The sequence below is a fragment of the Chelmon rostratus genome, chromosome 18, assembly GCF_017976325.1.
Source record: "Chelmon rostratus isolate fCheRos1 chromosome 18, fCheRos1.pri, whole genome shotgun sequence".
NCBI lineage: Eukaryota > Metazoa > Chordata > Actinopteri > Chaetodontiformes > Chaetodontidae > Chelmon > Chelmon rostratus.
Window position 1 is genome coordinate 2,417,397 of NC_055675.1, and position 14,824 is coordinate 2,432,220.

At 42.8% G+C, this 14,824-nt stretch overlaps 1 protein-coding gene across 3 annotated transcripts in view; it reads left to right on the forward strand.

Annotated features, from left to right (window-relative positions):
• The window catches only part of LOC121621933 (heparan sulfate glucosamine 3-O-sulfotransferase 5), an 88,119-nt gene that overhangs the window by 42,621 nt on the left and 30,674 nt on the right, over positions 1-14,824 (forward strand). For 2 of the 3 annotated variants that reach the window (XM_041958671.1, XM_041958669.1), the window contains exon 2: positions 8,550-8,627. The gene's annotated coding sequence lies outside the window, so the exon portion shown is untranslated. Of the gene's footprint in view, positions 1-812; positions 947-8,549; positions 8,628-14,824 lie in introns of those variants that run through there. The other variant, XM_041958670.1, reaches the window with a different exon arrangement.

Consider the following 14,824-nt stretch of genomic DNA (forward strand, 5'->3'; position numbering starts at 1 on the left):
TTCAACCTTTTAAGTCTTTATGGAAGCTGCCAAGTAATTGGCTGTCCTCAGTTATGAGTCTTCTACAAGTCTGCATGGAGACTGACCATCTTTTATTGGCCCAGTTGAAAAGGCCTTCACATGGGACTTGGTCAAGCTCCCATCTCAGCTGGCCAGTGGCGGGACGGACACTTTGGTGGGTGCTGTCTTGATGAAGCAACGGCTGATGACGGTGAGCCAGACTGGGCTTTGCTTGAAGGCTGTCACTTTTACAGCTGACCTTGAGTACAGATCCTCTTTGAAATTTATGGCAAATAATGTTCTAAGGAGTCCCATTTCCAAGATTCACTGTCACTTTGCACTCAACCATCACTCTGCCTCAAAAGACAATCTGCACTCCTGACAGGGCAGTCCCATAAAAAATATTGCCAGCCACCTTGGTGTCCTATCCAATTATGTGAAGAGGGAATTAATACTTTAAAAAGCTGCTAGTTTTAACAGTTATTGCAATTTATGCTACCTGTTTCACAGACACATTAAGACTGATTGACTTGAGGCATCATTGCTTTCTGTGTGGTGCAAAGTTGGTCGTGAGCTGGTATAACAGTTACTGAATATTCAGGTCTTACTGGAGGAACTGGATTTCTGTATTATGTCTCTTCATTACTTTTGCTGAGGCTTGTCAAAACACACAAACACCTTTCAGTTTCTGATCTTTTTTGGGATCAGTCAGGTAGGTGTTGCACCAGTCTGTGTGTGAAGTCAAAGTGCTCCAGCCCTCACCCACAGTCATGAACTTTGGGGAGTGACCAGAAGAACAACTCTTGAACCCATGGGAACATCAAGAATTTGCCGGGTGAATACATCTCGGGATCCCTCAGGAGCAGCTGAACGGCATGACATGCTGCTGCTGGGACCCGGTCCAGAAATGAAATGATGGATGAATTTTCTGATCAGCTGTTGGCTGGTAAGTCAGGCAAACAAACCCAAGGTGCACTGGAAACACCTGGATCACTGCCAGCACAGTGGCTTCACCACATAACCAGCTGCTAATCCTGCATTTCTCAGTCTTTTCTAGTCTCAGCGTTGGATCTCTGTTTTTTTATAACAGCAGAAATTAGAGAGCTGTCAAGTTGTCATGTTATTTTTTTTTCTTTACTTGAGTTGAACTTTCATGCTGGCATATACTGTAGGTTTCAAAGGCAGGATTTGTATTGTTTGCCCCTCCTTAACCGCGCTTTGTGAAGGTGCACTCCTGACACTTGTCGCTCATCTTGATGAGCTGTCTAGCGTAAAATGGCATCTAGCCGGAGGCTGAGGGAAGAGGCATCTGTAAAGACCCCACAGGTGTTGACTAAAAAATCTACACATTGATCCCCTGTGTTTTGTCTGCTCACATTTAGCTTTGCTTTTCTGACATTTCCTTCTGTTTTCATCATTCTTGTTGTTCCCATGACGTCCTTACTGCCAGTCTCTACGTAGCTCAGTGCTGGCAATATGGCACATGTCCCAAACATTTCATCACTTTAAAGCCATTTACACTCATGTAAATTACATTTATTATGTTTTTGCAATTTTAGAGGAGTTGCACATTTCATTTAATAGAACTTATTTTTTTTTAATTGTAGGATGCTCTTTCAGGATTGTGAGATGTTCTTTTGGATTTTAAAAGTGAAGGTTATGGATAACGCTGCATGACATGATCTTAATAAAAACAAATTTCTTATTTACTTCAAAAATTATCAGCAAAATCATTATTTTTCCAGCAAATCAGTATTTGATACATCATTGTTTATTCACTCCTGATATGAACTGATATGCAGACACAACCAGTTAATGGCTTCATTCATGTATTCGAGTACTGTGCGTATCCAAAGCCTGATGCCAAATAAGTTGTGATTTGTACTGACTGGTGTTGATGTGTATATTCCTCCTGCCTGTCACTGGAAGATCAAACCTGCACGTGGCACCACGGAGCTCAGGCTCTGATGAAACCAGCAAGTCTCACCCATTAATAATCACAATCCGGCACACAAGGACATCTGTTTCCTGGGGCTGTATCAGCTCATACGCAGTAACCTGATGCAAGAGGGCTAAAAGTGGACTTGTGGTGACACTGCAGTTTTTCTCCCAAACAGCCTCTCCCTCTCTCTCTGAGCGCCTGTCTCGGCCTGACGCCGGGTCATGTTATAAATTGATGCATTAGCGGTTTCGGTTTTGCTCCTGTGGCCTGATAAAAACAGGTTGCAGAAGAGCGAGATCCCCGCAGCTGTAGAGGTGGGATAAGCGCTAGTGGACACGAAAGCTATTTGTCATTGTTAATTATTTGACTGCCATAGCCCCCACAAAAGACATCCCGACTAATTAACAAATACAACTAGGAGAGCAGCAGGGGACATTGTGGACGCATTAACACAGGGGATTGTTTGGGCGTTCTTGGGGAAGAGTTTGGCTGCAGAAAACTGAATGACTTTCTAAACTAAACTTTCAAGTACTTTGGGAACAGAATTTGCCTCTTTATAATCCTGTTATTTTAATCTCGAGTAAGCTATTTCTTAGCTTGGAATACAGATAAGTAATTTAATGAGACTAAATATACAGTAGGCTACTTCTTTGTCTACCCTCTTTTTTAAATTATTTAATTTTTTCTCTGTATGAGAGGTGTCTGTTCGGACGATCCTTGGCATCGACTTAGAATGTCTTCCTTGGGTTCTGACTGTTTCACTGTGTTCCCCACAGCTGCCATGTATGATGGCGCACCAGCAGAGATCTTAAGGTGATAAATGGTTTTAGTCAGTGCTCCTTGTGGCTTGAAAAGTCTTGCCAGATGTTGTGAAAGCCCAGACATGTAAGGTAGAATTGGGATCATCCATTCCTTCCAGCAGCTGGCTCATGTATATGCCCTCAGACCTGCTGCACCACCCTCAGTCTATCCTCCTCGTCACTGATTTATTTATTTATTTGAAAGGGACAATACACATTAATGAACATCAGTATGTGAGTACATGTGTAAATGTATCAGAGTTAGCAAGCTTGCTAATTTACATCCGTAGTCCCTTGGCAAACAGACACATAGGAGGTAGACGAGAAAAGAAAAGAAGGAATATAATAATACATACATAGACATCATACATAGACATAAAAGTGCAGTGTGAATTCTATAAAGTGCCGGGTGTAAAGTGCCAGTTGTTAAAGTGCAATTGCATGGATAGTTAAAATAGATCCACATGTGGTGGCCCACACCTGCTGCTTAGAGCATGTTCTGCTCTGTTAAGAGGGCCCTCACATCTGATAGCAAATGTTGTATGTGGTGGTCTGTGTTGGTGGAATTCCAGACTGCTTTTAAAACTTCTGTTAATCTTCCCATTAATGGAGATCTCTAGAAATGCCAGCTCCATTCACTGAGTGACAGCTGACAAAACCCCTAAAACTATACTCAGTGTTGGGCAGTGGAGGCGCGACAGGAAGCCGTGTACTAGTTTGACTACATTTCTCAGCAGCGAGGTGGTAGCATTGCTGTTTTCTGATCAAACATCTTTTCAGGAGCTTAACTCTTTTATTGATCAAGCGGTGCAGCAGCATCCACACAGCTACTTTTTCCCAAGCACTTGTGAAGCTCCAGCACAGCGGAGCTTTCTGCTGCAGTCTGAAATTAAACTGCTGAGGATCAGTAAGTGCTACACACATGACGTACCAATCCTTGAGCTGATGCCTCCGACGTCTCTGCTGCTGGGGAACGCAGACACGTGAGCCCGAGTTCATTTGATGGAAAGATGACAGAGGGCGAGGGCGGAGGGAAACTCAACATGAGGGATTTTTGTTCTTTTTCTGCGCTGGTTTGAGCTGTTGAATTTTGAGTTAGCAGTTTATCCTGCAAATGTGCCCAAATCTAAATTGAGCATACCCATGAAAGCACAGGTGTGCACACACACACACACAAACACAAACTATACACACTCTGCACCTGCTTTTTGTTATTATTATAGCACTTTTTCTTAAAACTGTTGGTTTTTGTTGCATATGAGTTATGAGAGCAGAGAGCACAGCTTGTTGTGTAATTCGCAATTGAACTTAACATTTTTTGCCTGCCTGTCTGTTTGATTGACAGTTTTATTGATCACTGAAATAGCACTGACTTGGAATGAAGTTGGTTCAATTTGAAAAAAACTAAACTACTTTTGCCGTGTTACTGTAGCTTAGCTTGCCACATTTCTCTTGGGGCCTCGGTATTGTGAAGCTTAGCTGACTACACTTTCTAAGTTGCTTGCCCAACACTGAGAATATTATTCTGAAACAATGAGCCTCAAGAGAGAGAACAAAGGGTTGACTCACCAGTATTAGACCTTTGGCACGTCTGGATTGAAGAGGCTGGGTTGGCGAGCGGCTCAGTGCTTCAAACAACACGTCTAAAGATGAAAGCATATACTCGTGAATGGGCACGCTCAAAAACAGGGTGGAAAGCTTTGCTGTCACAGAATCATACGAAAGGGGATAACATGCAGCACTTTCTGACAGTCTCTCCTGAAAAGCCCTGACGCTGTTGCAGCCAGTTGTTCCCACAGAAAGGATTTAAAGTCCACTCTCTCCGCACCGCTCACCTGTTCAAACAGCGCAGGAAATGGCCGTGCTTGTCGGATTGTTGGTTTGGGAAACCCTGTGGAGTCATGGACAAAACTGAGAGTGTGCTTTTACAAGGTACTAACAGAGCAGTGACTGGCTGGTTAAAACATAGCACTTCCAGTGGTCAAGAACTCCACAGGGTGCCTTTTAAAAAACTGTACGGACACAGCTCCCTCAGTCAGATACGTATGGGAGGGGCTGTTTTCATACGCTGTTCAATGATCCAACAAGCTTCATTTGAACTATGACACCTTAAACATGTATACGCTGATGTCATATCATCTAACATGATCACACTTTGTAATCAGCTAATACTGTTACTTGGGGCCGCCAGGGTTAGTCTATTTATTCCACACCCACAGTGTAATCATTTCTAGACACTCTCATTAAGTAGTTCTAGGTTTGTGGCTTGCCAAAGCACACTTCCAGACTAATTATCTGTGCTTTGATTTACTATCTAGAGGAGAACTGAGCTCTGCTTTCTTATCAGGACAGAAGGTGGCTCCAGAGGTATAAGCTGTTAGGAATGCAGTGGGGATGCACTCCCATCAAGAAAATGATAGATGACATAATCCAATGAAAAAAGGCAGAAAGGGCAGTTTGACCAGATCACAAAGTATGCAAACACTTCTTTGTGTTCCGTCTAACCAGCTAACACTGTAAATGATGGTAATTAATTCAGAAGGCTCAGTCCCTTCAGTGTGAAGGAATGGGTAGTTTGGTAAAGTGCATTCTCAGGGTCATTGCTCCAATACTTAATATGATTACACATAATAAAACTGAGATTTTTACAAGAGGGAGCCATTTTTTTATGATGCAAGACCCTTATCAGCACATCAAAGAATAGCTTCCATGAAGCGACTCCTCTGAATAAAGTGCCATTGTACGGCTGGTGCAGCGTGTGTTTGTCACATTAATCTTGCTAAAAAAAAAGGGGGCAGAGGTTGACATACAGTTTGGATTTTATCAGTTATGATAACAGCACAACCGCCAAGTCATTACTGAGATCTGGGATGACATATCCTACAAAATAAACAATAAAATATTCAATATAAGAAACAGTCGATGTTAGCATTTTTAGCATTAGTACGAGGAGAAACTGGGTCTGTAAACTTCTCGAAGTTCACATCAGACCATTTCAAATTCAGATGTGTTCTCTCTTCACAGTGAGTTTGACTAAAGCTCTGGGTTTGTTCACTACTTGCTCCATCAATGTTGCTGCGCTCCCCGATCTCAGCATTGAACTTGTGTATCTTAACCATCTTGAATCATCACCAATAAAAATCATGGCTCAAGTTGGAAAAAGTTCTAGCTTGCCTGTGTTAGAGAGAGAGTTAGAGATGGAGAGAGACTGACAGCGGGAGCGAAAAAGAGAGACAGAAAGGGAGACCCAGAAATCAACACTGCATCAGAGAGTGTGAAAAACTGTGTTTTTCCTTTTGACTCGCATTGTGTGCCAGCCACAGGGAATCCTGCTCGCTCGCTCCCTCTCCTCTCCTGTTTCATCCAAGTACAAGGTTGCTGTTAATAATTAGAGAGGAGGTGTAAGACGCCGCCGACTCACCAGCAGAACAATCTGTCGCACACAGAGCTGTCTCATTTTAATAATTAAAAGGAATCTACTCTTGTGCATATTTGCATAAATTAAATGAATATTTGTTCTGCAAGGCTTGGCAAACACGTTCCTGTCAACGCAGTGTGTAAGCATGGTCGTGATTGGCAGAGTCTGTTGTCCTCCAGGAGGAGTAGTCCGCACGCTGCGACGGTGACACCAGGTCCGCTGTAGGACCTTATCATGTGTGATTTACTGCATGTCCCCCCGGAGCAGTGACTCTTTTACATGATTGAAGTGCTCCATCGTCCTTTGGGCACCTCAGCCAATGGGATTTGACCCTGTAGCCCTTGACTTCTGGGGTAAGCCTGCAGTGCTGTAATCACAACATACACTGGCCACCATCTCTAGCTCTACCTCCGGCCCCTTTTAGGGGCAAGAGTTAGTGAATTAAAGCACAATATAATTCTTATTGATTGCTGCTGCATGTGCTTTGACTCTAAAATTGATCATTTGGATGTAATAGTCTCATAATTGGTTGTTGCTGCACTAAATAACTTAAAGCCTGATTTATAGGAGAAAACTGGAAAGAAGTGGCCTGCAGATTATTTATTGTTTCAGTAATTTCATTTTTTCCCCCCACAGAGGCAGAATTATTACCTGTGTCCTTAGCAAGTGGTCTTGGATGGTGTTAGACCCAAACAACGCTAGATTTTAAGCCCAACATGATATCTGTGTGTGGCATTTTTTACAATTCTGTATAAGGATTGTTAAAGTTTGGTTCTTGAAGTCCAACTGCATTACAACAAGTGCATTACAAGTACTCATCGCTTCTCAAAGTACATAAGAAAAACAAGTCGTTTTTAAATGTATTGTAAATAGTTCAGACAACCAAGCACACGTGTGTTGTTAGCACAGGTGTTGAGGAGCAAGGACCACTGCTGTTTATTGTGCTGCAGCTGACCAGCTAATTCACTAACTATCCTGTAACGTGCAGCAGTTCAGTTATTTTTATTTTCTTTATTGTTCAGTTAGCTACGATGTGGGTGTAAGATGTACACAACCATCTCTGCCAGCCAGAGAAGGGTGGTATGGGTATGGCTTGCATGCTCACCTCCACAATGTTGATCACGAAAGTCAAGCAGGCTGATTGATTTATTCAGCTCCTTCGGTAAACAGGTTGAAAGCAAACCAGACGCGACCGAGTCTTCAGCCATGCTCGCAGCTCTGTGAGGCTGTGGTTGCTGCAGGCACAGCGGTGCTTCCAGCTAAATGCTAATCTCAGCACGTTCTGCAGGTACACTTACCACGTTTACCGTTTTAGTTTAGTGCGCGAGCGTGCTACATTTGCTAATTAGCATTCCTTTTTAGCTTAAAGAACAGCATGGGACATATGATTTAAAGGTACAGACATGTATGCTGCACTGGAGAAAATAAAACATACAATTTAATGCAAGTTGAAGAAGTGTGACCAAGATATTGCATTTTAAATAAACTAAAAATAAAATGAATGGAGACACAGTTACGACATAAATCAAACATGTCATTGACATTTTGGTACTGCAGTTTCTTGCTACATATGACCTAACTTATACCCTGACACTGATTTTTCTGATAAGCTAATAGCAGCCAATAATATAGGCCCACCCACTTATATGCGAGGCTCTAATGCTGTTTCTGCCTGAACAGGATGTGGCTTCTGATGTATTCTGTGAGCAGTGTTTGCAGGATGCCCAGTTTTAGCATCATTGACCCCACTGGGAATTGGCCTCCTAATCTTTGCAGTGTTAGCGCTCTGCTCCTCCGAGCAGTAAAGTTAAGATACAGTCAGCTGTCAGAGCACTGGAGCATCGACGATCATTATCCAAGCCCGGAGGACAGTTTGTTTCCTGAGACAGATATTTGAGGACACCATTTTTCACGCCTGGTTTTTGCTCAGCAGTGGTCGCTGTTTACATAAGCGGTGTCTGACTTTCAAACATAACTCCTCTCTTCCTAGAGTGTCCCCACACTCAGTGGGCTGGTTTTAATTAACTGAGGAGAGCAAGAATTTTACACAGATGAGTTGTGTTTTATTCTCATCTGTGGGTATATTTTAACTTCTGAAAGCAGTCTCCCTACTGGATGCCAGGCACTGTATCCCATTTGTCATGCAAACTAGACACTGGTTGAGCCTTTCCCCGGGCTAGGAGCTGAGAATCACTCAGTGGGTTTGTTCAGATATTTCCATGGTGTGATGGTTTATAATTCAAAATGGGTGGAGGCAGGACATTTTTCATTTAAGTTTTTGCTCTATGGACACTTCGCCAAAGTTCTTTTTTTTTCTTTGTGGATTAGATTTCAAAATAGTGATTGTTCATTCGCTGAATCAGTCTGAATATTATTCTCTGTATTCTAGATACTGGAGCTGTGAGTGAAAACATAAAGAAGTGTCCAGGTGCAAATCTCCACCTCTGGCAGTCATGAGGAATAGAGGGTATGTATCGACATCTTTTATTCACACAGAGTTTGTTCAGGTGTTCCTGCTGAGCATGTATGAGCATGTATGTGATTATGTATATGTATGTGTGTGTGTATGTACATATATGTATGTATATACATAATTATGTATATGTGTGTGTATATGTGTATATATATATGTACACACACACATATTCCTATAGCTATCTATCTATCTATCTATCTATCTATCTATCTATGCTCATACAGTGGTAAAATATGCATTTTAGCACTGCATGTGCAGGCTGAGTAGTACTGCTCATGACGAGGGAATTGAACTCCATGTCTAAAATTGTTGCAGTGCCCCTGATGAGCATCGGAAGAAATTCTGACAGGATATAAATACCTGCTCCTATTTTAATGCAGGGTTTGTCAGTATCATCAAAGTAAGTAAAGACAGTACACTTCACATTAGTTGACTGTGCCTTAATCTTAAGGGCTCTATAAAAGATTGTGCCTGAATTTTTTGCTGAATCTGTCTTTGCAGTTCACGGCACAGCAGCTTGTTACCGTTTCTGTTTTCTTGTTTACTTTTCCATATGACTGCAGGGTGGCTGATACTGGCTGTTGTGATTGTGCCATTCAGGTGGGAGTCACCACAGCAATTACACATCTGGCGATATCCTATTTGTACCCTCTATTCTTAGAACCACAGTTATATTTTTCACACTCAACTGGTCACCAGGTCTCATCTGGATAATTGCAGTTTATTCCAACTTGGATTTTCAGGTTTAAGGCTTGCACTCCTGAAATTTTGGGGATAATCCCGTATCGCTCAAGAAAACAGCCAAGTATTGTATAGCTGACACCAAATCCAATGGTGAAGCAGGAAGTCGGTCTGTAAATTCTTAAAACAGACACTTTGAGTCATTATTTTATAGTTTAGCTTTGTCATATCTTCAAAATAAGTTTGACTAACCTTTTTGATAGTTTCAATCAGTTGAAGCTGCTCTGTAGTCGGGTGATGTGGCAGGAGATAGCAGCAGGGTGAACAGGCTGCGGCTGGGGTGGATACTGTCTTTTAATATCCTTTGGGCTCTGCTCAGGCGCCTCACCTCAGCGATAACAGTCCTGCTCATTAGATGGATACCAGTGATGTTCTGGGGGGTTTTAATCATCCATTGCAGAGCCCCGCTGTCCTGGGCCACGCAAATTCCAGTGCCAGTTTGTGATGCTTCCCGTCAGTATGTCAGTAAGTTAACTCCCTTGTTAAGCATCTTTAAGTTGTTCCAAGTTGTTTGTTGCAGTTGTTTATGAGCTTTCTTGAGCAGGGTGGAGATGCGTGATGACAATGACAGGTTCTCTGTGACTCTGATTCCCAGGAACCTATAACTGTTCCCATCAATGATCGGCTCCTTGGCTCTGCTGATGCTGAGCAGTAGGTTGTTCTCAGTGCACCACTCTGTACCATCACTGTTTGGCTCCTCATATGAAATCTCACTGTCACTGACTGTAAATCAGCCGCTGATGGTGATGTTGGTCATCCACAAACACTGGGTGCCCTGGGGGCTGCTGAGCAGTGGAGTGGAGGAGGTGTGACAGCCAATCTGAGCTGTCTGGGGTCTTTTTGCGAGGAAGTTGCAGAGTTTGGTGCTGAAGCCCGTCAGTTTCATGGGGGAGAATGTGTTGAATGCTGAGCTGAAATCAACAAACAGCAATGATGCAGTTATTTTCAAGGTGTGTGAAGACTGAGTGGAGGGCGGTGAAGATGGCCTCTTCTGTGGATCTGTTGGTTCTGAATGCAAACTAGTGAGGGTCCAGGCTGGCCGGGATGTTGTCTTTAAAGGCCGAGAGAACCGGTTTCTCAAAGCACTTCATCAGAATGGGGATGAGTGCTACAGGGTTGCAGCGTTCCCAGACTTCAGCTATTAATTTTTGTGAGTTTAATGTTATTACTGCTTAGAATGACCAAGAATGATTCAGTGGACTGTACTGTGAATAAAACAATCCACTCAAAATCTATATACTCTGTTGTTCTGGAGCTTTTCAACCACATCAGTGGACAGTTTTAGCAGATGAAGTTTGTGGATGTGCGAAGGAACAGCAGATTCTGATCATTTTGATCTCTTTTCCTCTATGGAAACTTATAAATTGAGCTTGACAGTTCTTCTTGACCTTGGAAAAAAGCAGTGGAGAAAAGTCTTCTGCTTTTTAAGGCACTTTAAGGATTTTTCATCCATGTTGGCTATAAAGGTTCATGTCAAGTGCTGCTGTTTCCAAAGTCATGAATGAACTGCCCCAATGGAAATGAACAAATTAGGAAAAAATAAATATTTGCATAAAGGTTTCATATTTAAACTTTGCGCACTATTTAGAGATGGTCCTAGAGGCTGCATCATATTGAACATAGACAGCTCAGACTAATATACTGGTCGAGCTTTGTCTCTGCTGGTACACAGTAGGTGCTGAGCCTCCCTGCCTGACCTTGGCTTCTGACTCTGCTCTGTTTACCTGTCCTGCTTAGATAGCTGATTAGACCTGCTGCTGCCCAACAGCACGTGCTGTTAGTTTAGTACCAACCTCAGCTGGGTGGGGGTGGAGAAGAGCGTAGGTAGGCAGAGCAGTAAATCCACAGCGTACTCATCCATCATTGTGCCCATGTCGCTGCTCTCTCCCTCCCTCTCTCTGCCTCTTTCCCTCCAGCTTAGCTGAGCTACGTCCCTCCTCATACACGTTCTGTGGCACATGATTAATCCTGCCTCTCATATCTCTTCTCATGTGTCAGCACCTTCGCTGCTTTATAGGCTTATACTGAAATGAAGTGACAATTCCGCTCTGAAATATCACCAAATTAAGACTGCTGGCATGTGTAAACAACGCAAATATACACCAAAAACCATAAATCAAATGGAGGGCGATGCCTAACTCTCCTATTAAAACTTTGTTGACCCTGTAATATTGAAAGGTTGTTTTGTGTGGTTGAGCCTTTTTAGCTGATTCTACATTAGTCATCTCTCAGCTGACTACTCATTATTGATGATATTTGTGATGTTTTGTGCATTAGTTCTTGAAAAATGATATTCATAAATCACGCATGGATTTATTGTAGTGTAGGTCACAAATAAACATTGGCATTTGGCAGATCGTAACAGGCCATTTCACTGATGCAACTGCATTTATGTGCAGGAGAATAATGGAAGCCATGTAGCAGAGATACCAGTTGAGAATACAAAAACTTACTTGCATGAAGTTGAGCTGAAATTTGAATTCTCTTTACTTCTTTTGCAGAACTAAATATAAATTATAATGTGGATGTTGTGCATATTTAGCAAATTTCTCAAGAAGGAGAAAAGCGTTTTAGGATGTTTTAGGATGAGTAGGTATTTTCCGAAGCAGACATTTGAGAGGCAATGTAACTCAGAGTCGGGTGTCAGCTTCCATTGTGCGCCACAGACTGGAGAACTCACAGCCCCATGCATGATATTTTTACCCCCTTTTCAACAAGCCTATATGTGTTGACATTGAGAGGACCAGTTTAAGTTTGGACTACACACAGGAAGTGGAGGCTATCAAGCTGTAACGCTTCCAAGCTTTTTGAAGTGGCTTCCTCTTTCCAAGTGGAGGTTAGCACGGATTCCCTGTCGACGTTACCGAACTCACAGCAATGATGAGTCCTGTAATTTCGGCACTCCATACTTTCCCAGTAATCGGAGTCACAACACAATGTAGCTACATGTAACACTAACAGTATCAACACTCAAGCATGTTAATTGCATGTTGCATGCTATTGGAATTGGAAGGGGTGATTTACTTTCAGTGCCCGCCCACACAAATATTCCACCAATCAAATCACAGTATTGATGGTGTCAGTCGGAACCAAAAGGTCACGCTAATTTGACCAAGTAAGTACATGAGTCAGAACAGGCAACCAGGATTTTTTTCATAGGAAGAAGTCATTTTGATTTTAGTGCATCTTTAACAACATCAAGGCATTCATTCATGTCCATTAAGTTCTGCGAAAAACCCTTCTTAGTTTGAAGTCGCAGAAAGTTTTGCAGGATTATAGAGGAAGGACACTTGAATGGAAAGGAGAGGGAGGAAAAATATCTGTGTGTGTGTGTGTGTGTGTGTGTGTGTGTGTGTGTGTGTGCGCAGGCTGCTGGGGACGAGACAGCTCTCTCAACAATCTTAACTGGCTCCTGGCTTCCGAGGCTGACTCGCCTGCATATGCATGAAGTCAGACGGCGTGAGCGCACGCAACTGATTGAAAGGAAATATGACAAGCTTCATCGTACAAGCGCGCACATACGAGCACAAGATAATGCACATGTACGCACACGTAGACACACATCTATTCATATGTAAGGCGCAGCCCCGAAACCAGCTGTTCCACTGTGTTTAAATTATCACCTGTCAGCACAAATTTAGCCTTCCTCTGAAGGGGCTGGAATTTAAATTTTCAGATCTGCCATAGAAATCACCCACCACCCCTCCTTACGCTGTCATCCATCATAAAGTACAGGCAATGGAGGCCTAGCCATCAGTTTTCCTCATTTCCTTTTAAGATCACAGGGATTTAGTTCTTACTCAGGCAGCTCGGCACAGTACCTGAAGATGGAGTAGGAAAAATGTTCACATTTTCAGACACAAAGGCTCTATCAGCCAGCCAATATATGACAAATCAATAAATGTATGCTACTGTCACACAATATGTCTCTTGGTTTTACACAGCTAGGGACATTTCCTCTAAATGAACCAAGATATTCTCTCTTTTTTTCATAAAGATTTTCTCCAATGGTCTATTCCAGTTTAACATCATGCAAATTTTCACCTCAATTTGTTCATGCAAATTTGACAGTTTGCTTTTTTTGAGTCCTTTCTTTCAACTAAGCAACCAAAGTCCAGACTGTGCAGAAGTCAGCTGTAGCTGTTTGTATGCTTTGTGAAGTAAAGCCATAAATCCACAGGTTGACCTCGACATTTCCGCTCAAATTGAAAGTTTAAAGTCGCACATACACATCTCTGCCTCAGTTTGTACGACCATGTGTGTCTGTTCCCATCCACTCACATGTTTGCTTTGACTTTAAGCTGCTGTGTCACCTGTAAATTTAGCTTTGTGCTCAGTTTGAACACATCTTTATCCTCACAGTCAGACTATGTGATACAAGCGTGGTTTTTATTACAAGATTTAACTTTGGAGTCAACAATGACCTGACTTACCAACTTCCCCAGTCTTTTTTAATGATTAACGATGTCTGAGTGAAAGAAAGCACAGTCTCACATCTATTACACCGCTAAACTCAGAGAGGTAAAAGCACCAGATTGGTTTGATCCAAATGGGTTTGCGAGAAATGGAAGTCATTTAGCCATTTGCATTTCTTTCAGCCATATTAGTATTTCTAATTAACTGATCAAGCATACCGGAGCAGCCAGGCCATTGGTCTTTGGCCATGTGGGCAGCGAGGTCTGCATCTTTCTCCCAGCAGCCCCGGAGATGAAAGCAGATCAATAGCGCTCGTCCTCAGAGGAATCATCATTTTGATCCTGGTTGTGACTCTGACGCATGCCTGTCTTCACTCGAGCCTCCGCCTCCTGTGTAGGCCACCGGCAATGAGCAAGTGGGAAGGACTAAAATGACACAGTTACCTCTAATTCAATGCAAATGTCGTGCGGTGGCAAACCTCACACCCACGTTACTCCGTCAGCCCCAGGGCAACAAAGTTGGCCTTCCTGTTGTGGCCTAAATGTTCCAGAGCAACTATAAAAGGCTGAACACTTGCTTCTCCCTCACTTCCAGGCGTCTAGATTTCAGCCCAACACAATAGAAGATATAGTGTAGTCGGCTTATTTATGGATTGACGCTGTTCCCTTTTAGCTGGCAGGGCAGAGCTCTGCCACGGTCTAATGAGGCAGAAGACAACCTGAAATCAATAGCTGCTCCCAGCGCAATGCAACGAGAACAGCCCCAACAGACGACTCCAGTAATTAAACGTATTTCACCAAGTATAACGGCCGGCTGGTTAAAGGTTGGAGAGCAGGAGAGTAGTTTTGCAGAGTTTGTTCATATGTAGGTTAATTTTTCTTCTTGTCAAACCTTATCTCTCCCCTACCTTTGCCAGCTGTGGGGTGCTTTTAGTCTGCAGGATAATGTGTCTTCTGGCCTTGTTAGTCTTAATGCGTAAAGGCTTAGCGCATTCACTGTAGTTGCTTGCTCTGGCCCCAGTGCATGCTTGA